At 37.6% G+C, this 11,866-nt stretch overlaps 1 long non-coding RNA gene across 1 annotated transcript in view; it reads right to left on the reverse strand.

The window, feature by feature from the left end:
- Positions 1–697: 697 nt before the first annotated feature.
- The window catches only part of LOC125921452 (uncharacterized), an 18,468-nt gene continuing 7,299 nt past the window's right edge, over positions 698–11,866 (reverse strand). Inside the window, exon 3 of the long non-coding RNA XR_007457427.1 lies at positions 698–779. This is a non-coding gene — a long non-coding RNA (uncharacterized LOC125921452). The remainder of the gene's footprint in view (positions 780–11,866) is intronic.

An 11,866-nucleotide genomic window follows, 5' to 3' on the forward strand; every position in this document is an offset into this window, starting at 1 on the left:
AGACAGAGCAAATGGGAGAGGGGAAGAGAGAGAGAGGGAGACACAGAATCTAAAGTAGGCTCCAGGTCTGAGCTGTCAGCACAGAGCCAGATGCGGGGCTCGAACTCACGAGCCGTGAGATCGTGACCTGAGCTGAAGTCTGATGCTCAACCGACTGAGCCACCCAGGTGCCCCAATTGATATTTAATCTTTAAAGAAACCTCTTTAAAATAATTTAATCCTAATCTAATATCTTACATATATTTCTATTTAAAATGATATAGATTTTACTATTACCATTTAGATATTTACTTTTATGTATGATGTGAACTGGGATATAATTTCATATTTTGCCATATAAATAGTTACCTCTGTATCATGAATTCGGTATCCGTCTTTTATCCATTATTTTCCATCCTTTACAAAGTCACTGTACATCTAGGTGAGAAGGAGGCAGATTCAAGCTTTCCAAATAAAGATATTAAGAAAGGAAAACTTTGGTCCCGAAAACACCAAATACCACTAATATATTACTCTTGCAGCTTTAACAAGAAGGATAGCTAAAAATGAGTGGAAAATGAGAATGTTTATTTCCTGCAATTTAATAAACTGGAGGCATGATCCGAAGAATGTCACACTTAGCATTTCATTTCCTCTGGGCTTTTAAAATGATGTTTAATTGCAGATGGTGACCTTCTGGATAAGACACTGCTTGCAAGTGTTAAATTTCAAGTAGGTGGTTTTCTTGGTTTTTCCATAATGTCTCTCTAGGGAGTAGTATATAAAATCCAGGCAGAGATCTGTAAATCAAGGGGGAAAAAAAAACAACAACAAAAAACCAGATACTTCTGTGTTACCTGATTGCTCACCTACCTAGTCCCAAGGTTACAACCAGATTTGAAATTCAAACTATTTCAAAATAAAATTTTTATTCTCAGTTAATGGTGTCTGATATTACTTTATTTTATATTTAGAGGTAATAGATAGGAATACAGCACTTTGGTCTCCTAATAAATGTGAGGTTTTTGAATTGCTATTCATACAAGAATACCAATTTGAATACTTTATGACCTTAACAGAAATGAGTGGCTGGCCTAATATGACTCCTTGGGATTCTGCATTCAGCTCTCTTGCCTTGTCTCATGGAAGGATGGTTTATATATCTGTCCACAGTCTGTTGCATAAATGGTCGGCATGTGTCCAGAGCATGTTAGATTTTACCTACAAAGGGATACTTTTCTGTGTTGGAAATTACGATAATGGCTGCAGGAAGGGTGATATGGAAGGGGCCCTTTCCCACTTTGTAATAGTCAGTGTCCATGCCTCTAGAACGTTCTCCAGAATATCGACAATCGTGTGTTACCTCTAGCTATTCCTTTCTGTCCACAGCCATTCTGAGCATGTCAGTAGATTACAAAAAGATTCGAGGGAGAGATAGATAGAAGAGTCTATCTGGAGATACCCAGAGACGAGTCCTTTTCTTAAATATCATGGCTGCTTTTGGTCCTGCTGCAGATGCCCTTCTAGCAAGGATAGCGGAAATGTTAGGGGAAGGAGGTAAGGTTCCATAAGTGGGCCAGGAGCCTGCAGTGATAAGTTCTTTAACTGATTCTCCCCTGCTCACTACCAGCCTGCCCGTTGCTACTCATGCCTGCACACAGCGGGCCCTACGTTCTCAAGGTTCTACAGCAAGACCAGAGGAACCCACAAGGAGGCTCTGACTTTCTCATGAGGAGTTTCTGTTTTCGTAGGAGAGGCGAACCTGCAGGACTCTGTGACTGTATGTGCACCTTCAGTTTGGTCCATCGTTTGTGATTGAATTTCATGTGGCCCTCCGTGAAAAAGCCAAGGTTAAATTCACGGTGCCTACCGAGACCGCACGTGTTTTCATCTTTTCAGACCCTAGGCTTACGTAAGTGAACATTTTTATGGTTTTCAATAGTTACAGGGAACTCTAGTTAAAAAAAAAAAAAGAGTTTATTGCACCACGTACACCTACAAAGCTTAATACAATAACCCTTGAGAGAAAGAGTGGATTTACTGGGGAGGTTGTAGACTCTGCCATTACAAAGGGGCTTGAGAAAATGAAACAAAAGCCAGAAGCTGAATATCTGCCTGTTGCTAATAAGACTGTGCAGTCCTACCAAGCTTTTGTCGATTGATCGATCTATGTATCTATGTATCTGTGTATCTATCTATCAATAATCCATCCATCCCAGTGGCCTCTTACTGTATTCAAAGGCAAAGACAGTAAGTTCCTTGTTTTCCCAAGACATGATCAAGAGAAATGCACTCAATGAAACAATACCAATGAGGTACTTTGTAGCTAGTTAAAAACCACAGTGAAATGTATGGATATAGCCTTTTACCTGCCTGAGGTAAATGACATCTTGGGAAACAAATCATTTTCTTTAATTTGTTAAATTTTAATTCCATATCAATGTCAGGTTTGCAATGTAATGATTCGCAATTCTATACATTATTCAGTGCTCATCCATGACAAGTGTACTCTTAATCCCTATCACTTATTTCACCTGCTTCTTTACTGACCTCCCTTCTGGTAACCATCAGTTTGTTCTCCATAGTTAAGAGTCTTTTTGTTTGTTTGTTTTTGGTTTATCTCTTTTTTACTTCATTTGTTCTGTTTCTTAAGTTCCATATGAGTGAAATCATGGCGTTTGTCTTCTCTGGCTTATTTCGCTTACCATTGTACTCTGTAGATTTATGCATGTTGTTGCATATGGCAAGATTTCATTCCTTTTTATGGCTGAATAATATTCCAGTGTGTGTGTGTGTGTGTGTGTGTGTGTGTGTGTGTGTGTGTGAGTGATGGACACTTGGGTTGCCTCCATAATTTGGAGACATAATTTGTAAATAATGTTGCAAAAACCATAGGGGTACACATATCTTTTTGAATTAGCATTTTTTGTTTTCTTTATGTAAATACCCACTAGTGGAATTATTGGATTGTATAGCAATTCTGTTTTTACTTTTTTTGAGGCACATCCATACTGTTTTTCACAGTGGCTATACCCATTTGCATTCCCACCGAGCATGCACAAGAGTTTCTTTTTCTCCACATCCTCACCAACATTTGTTGTTTCTTATGTTGTTGATTTTAGCAATTCTGATGCATGTGAGGTGATATCTCATTGTGGTTTTGGTTTACATTTCTCTGATGATGAATGATGTTGAGCATCTTTTCACGTGTCTGTTGGCCATCTAGATTGTCTTCTTTGGAGGGGCACCTGGGTGGCTCAGTCGGTTGGGCACCCGACTTCGGCTCAGGTCAAGATCTCGCGGTCTGTGGGTTGGAGCCCCACGTCGGGCTCTGTGCTGAGAGCTCAGAGCCTGGAGCCTGCTTCACATTCTCTGTCTCCCTCTTTCTTCCCTTCCCCCGTTCATGCTCTCTCTCTCTCTCTCTCTCTCTGTCAAAAATAAATAAACATTAACAAAATTTTTTTTTAGATTGTCTTCTTTGGAGAAGTGTCTGTTCATGTCTTCTGCCCATTTTTTAATTGGATTATTTGTTTTTCGGATGTTGAGTGGTATGAGTTCCTTATGTATTTTTGGTACTAACCCTTTATCAGATATGTCATTCACAAATAGCTTTTCACATTCAGAAGGTTGTCTTTTAGTTTTGTTGGTTGTTTTTTTTGCTATGCAGAAGCTCGTATTTTGATATAGTCCCAGCAGTTTGTTTTTGGTCTTGTTTGCTTTGCGTCAGGAGATGTACCTAGAAAAATGTTGCTATGGCCAGTGTCAGATCTATAACTGCCTAGGGTCTCTTTTAGAATTTTTATGGTTTCAGGTCTTACATTTAGGTCCTTAATACACTTTGAGTTTTTTTATTGTGTATGGTATAGGAAAGTGATTCAGTTGCATTCCTTTACATTCTTTAAGTTTCTCGATGAAAGTAAACACTTGGGTATAAAACAAAATGGTTACTAATACACTGTAGAAATTAATTAATATTCTTTCTTCTCATCAGATAAAGGCGAAAAGTGGTCTGAGTTACTCTGGTTTGGTCCTTTCAATATAGAAACCGTAAAGATCACAGATACAGAATACTGTATTGATCCAAAAAACTTAAAATTCTTATAAAGCTCATTATTAGCAAAACAAAAACAAAAACAATAAACATGCCATTTTAAGCATCTAGCAAGATGATGTAAGACATGGTAATAGTTTTCTGAACATGTGAAAAAATCTGTTAAATTTCCGTGAAAATAACATGGCAGCAAGCATTTGGGAAAAATATATAATTGAAATGTCTGAACTATAAATATGGTGAAAATGCAGATTTGGGGATAACAGCTTTACTGAAATGTAATTCATGCACCATACAATTCAAGCATTTAAAGTATACAATTCAGTGGTTTTTAGTATATTTATGGATATATGTAATCATCACTACAGTCAATTGTAATGCACTTTTATCACATCAAAAACAGACTCCAAACACTTTACCTATCATCTCTCAGCTCCCACTTTCTCTCCCTGCCCCAGTCCTACAAAAGCACTAATCTGCTTTTAGTCTCTATACTTTTCTCTATTCTGGACATTTCGTATGAATGGAATCCTATGATACATGGTCTTTTGTGACTGGCTTCTTTCACTTAGCATAAAGTTTTCATGGTTCATTCATGTTGTGACATATATCAGGACTTCAGTCCTTTTTGTGGATGAGTAATATTCTGTTGCATGGATGTACCAAATTTGCTTATCCATCCTTCATTTGATAGACATTTGGGTGGTTTCCACCTTTGAGCTATTATGAATAATGCTGCTGTGAACATTTATGCGCAGGTTTTTACGTTTTCATAGGTCTCAATTCTGGGAGTATAATTACTGGGTCAAATGATAATTCTGTTTAACTTTGTAAAGAACTTACAGATTATTTTCCACGGTGTGTGTATGATTTTGCATTCCTACTGCAATGAGTGTTAGGATTTGTCCTAATGTATAATACGAGGGATCGGTTCTACTTTGTTTTTCAGTAGTGCTATTCAGTTATCCTAACGATACTTATAAATATAAGTCCACCATGTAAGGCTATGAGGGTTCTAGTTCCTGTGCATCCTCATCAACGCTTGCTATTGCCTGACTCTTTGATTATAGCCATCCTAGTGGGTGTGAAGTGTTGCCTTATTCTGGTTTCGTTTCTCTGATGACAAATGATGTTGAGTATCTTTTCATGGGCTATTCACCATTTGTGTATCTTCTTCAGAAAAATACCTACTTAAAACCTAGGCCCAATTGTGTAATTGGGTTGTCTTTTGTTGAGTTTTGAAAGTTCTTTATATATTTTAGAGAAAAGTCCTTTACCAGATATATGATTTTCACTTTCTTCCATTCTGTCTTCTCAGAGTTTTATATTTTGAGCTCTTACATTTTGGTATTTGCTTCATGTATAGTTAATTTTTGTATACGATGTGAGTTGAGGATTCAACTTCATTCATTTTTTGTGTGACATCTAATCATCCCAGCACCATTGTTGAAAACACTATTCTTTCTTCATTGAATTTTCCTGACACCCTTGTCGAAAATAAATTGACTATAGATGCATGGGTTTCTGTCCTAGAGTGCACACTATTTCAAATCGAAATAGATTCACATTGGAATTCTGATAGTTCTTTAAAAATCAAATAATCTTATTGTTTCTTAAACTACTCCAAAATATAGTAATAGAAGGAATACTTGCAAACTTATTTTATAAATTGAAGATAAAACTAATTAAATTATGTACCAATATAGTTAACTACAGTGCAATCTAATTCTTGAATTTCCATGCAGAAGTCTTAAATGAAATGTTAGAGACTTAATTTAACAACACCTTCAAAATAATGCATGAACTCAGTGGCGTTTATTCCAGAAATGAAGAGTTGTTTTTAATAGTTAGCCATACACTAAGAGTACTAGGAGAAAAATTATATAATCGACTCCAAAAACGCAGCAAATTATTTACAACCCAGCATGCATTTACGTCAAGCACACGCACACAAAATAGGAATAATGAATACTTATTAACATAATCATACATTTATGATTATATATCATATAAATATACTTCCTCTTTATCTAAAAACTAAATTTTTTGCTGGTAACTGGGAGGATGTGTTATATGCATAAAAATCGGAGGGCAAAGAATGAAAGTATTTCTATTCGCAGATAATATGATTGTATACATGGAAAATCTTAAAGAATTCATTTACAAAACTAAAAAAAAATAAGAGAGTTTTAGAGGTGCCCGGGTGACTCAGTTGGTTAAATGTCCGACTTCGGCTTAGGTCATGATCTCGTGGTTTGTGAGTTCGAGCCCAGCGCTGGGCTCTGTGCCGACAGCTCGGAGCCTGGAGCCTGCTTTGGATTCTGTGTCTCCCTCTCTCTCTGCCCCTCCCCCACTTGTGCTCTGTCTCTCTCTCAACAATGAATAAACATTTAAATAAAATAACACATTTTTCAATTCACGTACAACAAATTGCCATAATAGATAAAAGCAAACAAAAATCACATAGAAGATAAAATGGAATAGAAGAGGCAAGTTATACTAGGAAAATTGCCAAAGTGTAAAGTTAATAAGAAATTTACATGGAAAAACCTAATGAAAACTGTAAAATACTTCTGAATAGCATAAAATTAAACTTGAGTATCTGGAAAAGAAAGCATACTCTAAAATAAAAAGATTCAGTACTACCATATGCCAGTTCTTTATATTTGAATTTAGATGTATAATACAACACCAAAAAAAATCATCAAACTTTTGTTTCCTGAAGCTAGATAGCTTGACTTTAAAGTTCATTTGGAAGAAAAAGTCAGCACGAAAAACCAGAAAAAGCCTGAAAAAGAAAAATGGTAAGGGGAATGAGGTATTATCCTATCATATATTAAAATTTTTTTTTAATTTCTGTATGTAAACACCGGCCCATGAATGGAATACAATGGATAGACTAGAAGAATGGATGAATGGAATACAATGGATAGACATAGATCTTATGTCATAGAGAAATTTTGTACCAATTAAAAGTGATAGTCTCAATCTGGGGGTGAAATGATGGACTTTTTGTAAGTGTTGTTAGGATAACTGGTTAACAATATGGAAAAGCAAAGCGGAACTGGTTCCTCACATCACGCATACATCAGGACAAACTCTAATTTAATCAGAAATTTAAATGTTGAAAAAAATAAGTTATGCAGAGTACTAGACATACATCTCAGTAAATTCCTATATAACTTTGTTAATTATGACACAAAATTCAGAAGCATTAGGTGAAAAGATTGATAAAATCTCATTAGATAATCCTTCAAATTTTGCATTACCAGCAAATTAAAAAGCAAATTAAAAAGAGAAATAACAAACTGAGAAAAATATTTGTGACTGTTAAAGAAAAAAAATATTTATGACGCTTGTTGAAGTTGGGAAGGCAGACTTAATTCAAAGGGGTTGGCACAGTAGTAGGGTAGGTACCATTGCAATGGGGTCTTGCAGTGGGGCAGAGAGATTAAACTCAACTTTGAATACAGCACTGGGAAGTGAGGATATATAGCCAAGGAGGAGGGTGGAGGTGAGTGGATAGAAAGTTACTAAAAGGGAACATTGAACGTTACTAAAAGGTAAGAAGATTCTGGTTCCACCGACCTAATAGGATTCTTGCTGAAGGCAAGTTAGGGTGATCAGACATCACCGGGGGGATGGTGGAGATTGAGGAATTCTGTTAGAACCCTATCAGATATCAAGGGTACGATATGAAGGATGAGGATTCTGGTTAAACTGACTTACCAAGATTCTTGCTAAAATTGGACAATGCAGAGAGGAACACAGAAGTGGGCCTAATGAAAAGTTCAGGGGGATCAGGAGAATTTGGTCAAAGAGAGCCTCCTTGCCATTATATTGCAGAAGAACTGTTGCTACTTTTAACGTAAAAATGTTAAAGTAGGTAGCAAAGAAGTTTAAAAGTAGAGCTTCATGAAATAAAGACGAAAATATTTATAACCTTGTAGAAAGATGGGCTGGAGTCGTGAAAAGACAATCCATACACACAAGGAACCACGCACTCTGAACTATACGAAAAGATGTTCCATCTTTCAATAAATAGAAATTAAATAGTATCTGTTTTGAGATACTATTTCTTACGTATCAGGTTAGAAAAGTCCAAAAATTTGACAACACACTCTCTTGGGGAGACAAAGGAAAAATACACACTTTCATGGATTGCTAGTGAGAAAGCAAGACGGTACAATGATTGTGCAGGATATTTGACCGTATCTAGCAAAACCGCATATGCGTTTACCCTATGACAAATCAAATATCATTTTCAGGGGTCTAAGCTAGATGTAAATTCGGGAAAAAAAATGCAAAAAGTTTCGTGCACAAGGTTATTCTTTACATCATTGGTTTTAATATAGTAACAGGGGAGACACAACTTAAGTCTCAGTCGTTGGAGAACCAGTTGAATGTGGTATACAGTGTAATACTAAGAATGTATTGAATGGAATGAAGAGAGACTCTTGAGACTGCAGGAAAGCAAAATTTGCCACCCCAAAAATCTATCTCTTTGGCATAATAATTATTTTAGGCTGATTGTATTTAAGAAACCACAAACACAAGAGAGGTTCTGGAAAGGAGAACTTGTTCTTTTGTAAGAGACATTCCCATTTATAAGGGAAATCTCTATTTGTAAGCGTGTCTCTCTCAGTACCAGGAAAAGGGAGATGACTGTAAATCTCTGGAAACTGTTATCAGTGGAAAAGGCATGGACTTCACTCTACACAACTTTACGCTTGTTTATTGTGCTTTTCCTGGTACCTCCCGTCGTGGGCCTCTCAGCCCTCAACATCTTTTGTCTTTAGCTAAAGCTGGTGTGTAAGGTGATGACTTTGGCCATTTTGGGGAGTTACTCTGTTTTCCTGGGTCTTTTCCATGTACGCAGGAGGAATGCATGTTATTAAACTTCTGTTTGATTTTCTCCTGTGAATCTATCTCATGTCCATTTAATGTTTAGACCAGCCCGAAGAATCTTAAAGGATAGATAAAAATTTTCCTCCCCGACAGCACCCACCCAGGACTTCAGAATGAGTATCAAGATTATTTCAAAGTGAAAGTATTTGAGACAAAGAAGACGCAGAAAGAAATCTTATGTGAACTTTCTTTATCTGAGAAAAGCAGGGCCTCCAAAGAGCTGCTCTTGACCTCCATCTGAGGAAGTTTCCTGGGAATTCTGCCATGGAGATAGAGTGCCCATTTCCATTAGCATCAAGAAACCCAGTAGAACCTTCCATACTTTCCACTGAAACCTTAAACCAACGTCTTTCCCATTTGTTAAGTTTGGTATATGAGGACTCTTAGGTCTACCCTTAAAGCAACATTATCTTGAGGCGCCTGGGTGGTTCAGTCAGTTAAGCGTCCAACTTCAGCTCAGGTCGTGATCTCCCGGTTCGTGAGTTTGAACCTCAGCCCACTTCAGATTCTGTGACTCTCTCTGTCTATGCGCCTCCCCTGCAAATGCTCTTTCTCTCTCAAAAATAAATAAACGTTAAAAAAAAAAAAAGGCAACATTGCCTTTTCTCCTCTCAATCTGTCTATTCATCAGTTAACTTGTAAGCTCCAAACCACTGAGACCAAGTTGGGAGAAGAAAAGTTTTCCTCTTATTCTCTGTATAACATGGTGGGAATTCTATGATACACTGCGATAACATAAAGATGGAGAAAAATATGTACTTTGCTATTGATATTCCAAGAAAAAGAATGTAACTCTGCATTCGCATTTTCCTGTATAAAATGGAAAAAGATAAAGCCTGAAGCTGAAAAGATGTGAAGGCTTTCTATGGGGGAGAAAATGGGTTGAATGGGACAAGGAAAGAAGCAAAATTTCTTTGCATATAAGTCACTGTACCGTTAAAATGTTGGCATAACCGGGGCGCCTGGGTGGCTCAGTCGGTTAAGCGGCCGACTTCGGCTCAGGTCATGATCTCACAGTCTGTGAGTTTGAGCCCCGCGTCGGGCTCTGTGCTGACAGCTCAGAGCCTGGAGCCTGCTTCTGATTCAGTGTCTCCCTTTCTCTGACCCTCCCCCATTCATGCTCTGTCTCTCTCTGTCTCAAAGATAAATAAACGTTAAAAAAAAAAATTAAAAAAAAATGTTGACATAACCATAAGCACAATGAAAAAATCAATCTTTAGCGTATTAAGGGTACTCTACCTCTAGGAAACCAAATAGTTAATGAGAGTAAGTTCTCTTTCTAGAGGTATCAGGGAGGAACATTTTTCCTAAACCCCCTTGGTATCCCTGGCTGAGTCTGAAAATTACACTGACAGGGACAGGTTAACAGGAGAAAAGCACACACATTTCTTTAGCTTAAGTTTTAAGTGACAGGAGCCCTCCTAAGGAAATAAAGATCAGAAGAAACAGGTAGATCTGAATATTTTTACGCTAGGTTTGGTAAGAGGGGACAGTCCTGTAGAAATACAACAGGTTATATGAAGTTAAATGTAGGAAACTGAGGAAAACTTCAGCAATGCCTGTTTGTTGTGATTTTTCGGGGCATCCTTTTTTCTTTAGATATAAGGATGCTCCTTTTCCCTGGGTATAGAGAGGGTACCTCTTACCCGAGGATTCTCTGACCTGTTTTAGGAGAGAATGGTGGGTGAAGGGTTGGAGTGACCTTTCTACTTCTGCCCGTTTTCTTTTTTTCTTTTCTAATAAACGTTTATTTATTTATTTTGAGAGAGAGACAGTGAGCATGCGCACACTTGAGCAGGGGAGAGGAAGAGAGAGTTGGGGGCGGGGGGGAGAGAGAGAATCCCAAGCAGGCTCCTCACTGTCAGTGCAGAGCCCGACGCAGGGCTCCAACTCACAGACTGAGATCATGACCTGAACCAAAATCAAGAGTCAGATGCTTAACCGACCGAGCCACCCAGGTGCCCCTCTGCCATTTTTCTTAAACGCGAATTATGTCAAGGTGCCATATTCAATGCACCAAGGTGCCATATTTTGGAGTTGTCAGCTCCTAAATGAAGAGAGTCACTTCAATGATACTCTATCAATGATAGAGTAGCCACATTGGCAATCTATAAGGCATAAGGGGTCCTAGCAAAAAGACTGCGAAAACCTCCTAATGAAAACACATAATACCATCAATAAAGCAGTTTTTTTAACGGTTAAATATAATTCTAGTGAAAATTCTAAATCGAAGCCCCAGTTTACATGTAAGGTGCATGTGCCACCACGATGCAATCAGCGAAATCCTGACTGTGGTAGGTTCTGTAGGACATCAAGCTGTTTTCTTCAGTGAATACATTGAAAGAAGAAAAGGGGGGAAAAGATGGAAGAGGAAACTGTAGATTTAAGAAGACATTAGAAACATATCAACCAATCAAAGTGCATGTCCTGATTCAGGCAAGCAAACTGTTATTAATTAGTCAATTAGACAAGTATGGAAACTTAAACATGGGCTGGATATTTGATTATATTGAGAACTTTCTGTGCGATACGATTTGAGAACTGAGACGTGAAAGACGAAACTGATTTGCTGTTACTCAAGACGAGGATAGCACCCGGGGTATGGAATCAGGAGTTGGGGGCCTGTGTTCCACTGCAACAGGTTTTAGACTCACTCTCTACCTCGTCTTAAATAACGGGCTTTCTGTTTTAGTCTCTATTTCCGATTCTGCATGTATCTTTACATATGATCGTTGTTAAATCGACTGTATTATTGTAACAGTCCTTTGCAAGGTGAACTTCTTTCCTTCCTTCCTACCTTCCTTCCTTTCTCTCTCTCTCTCTTTCTTTTTCTTTCTTTCTTTCTTCTTTCTTTCTTTCTTTCTTTCTGTCTCTCTTTCTGTCTTTCTTTCTGTCTTTCTTTCTGTCTTTCTTTCTGTCTTTCTTTCT

This window comes from Panthera uncia, chromosome C2 (assembly GCF_023721935.1).
Source record: "Panthera uncia isolate 11264 chromosome C2, Puncia_PCG_1.0, whole genome shotgun sequence".
Lineage (NCBI taxonomy): Eukaryota > Metazoa > Chordata > Mammalia > Carnivora > Felidae > Panthera > Panthera uncia.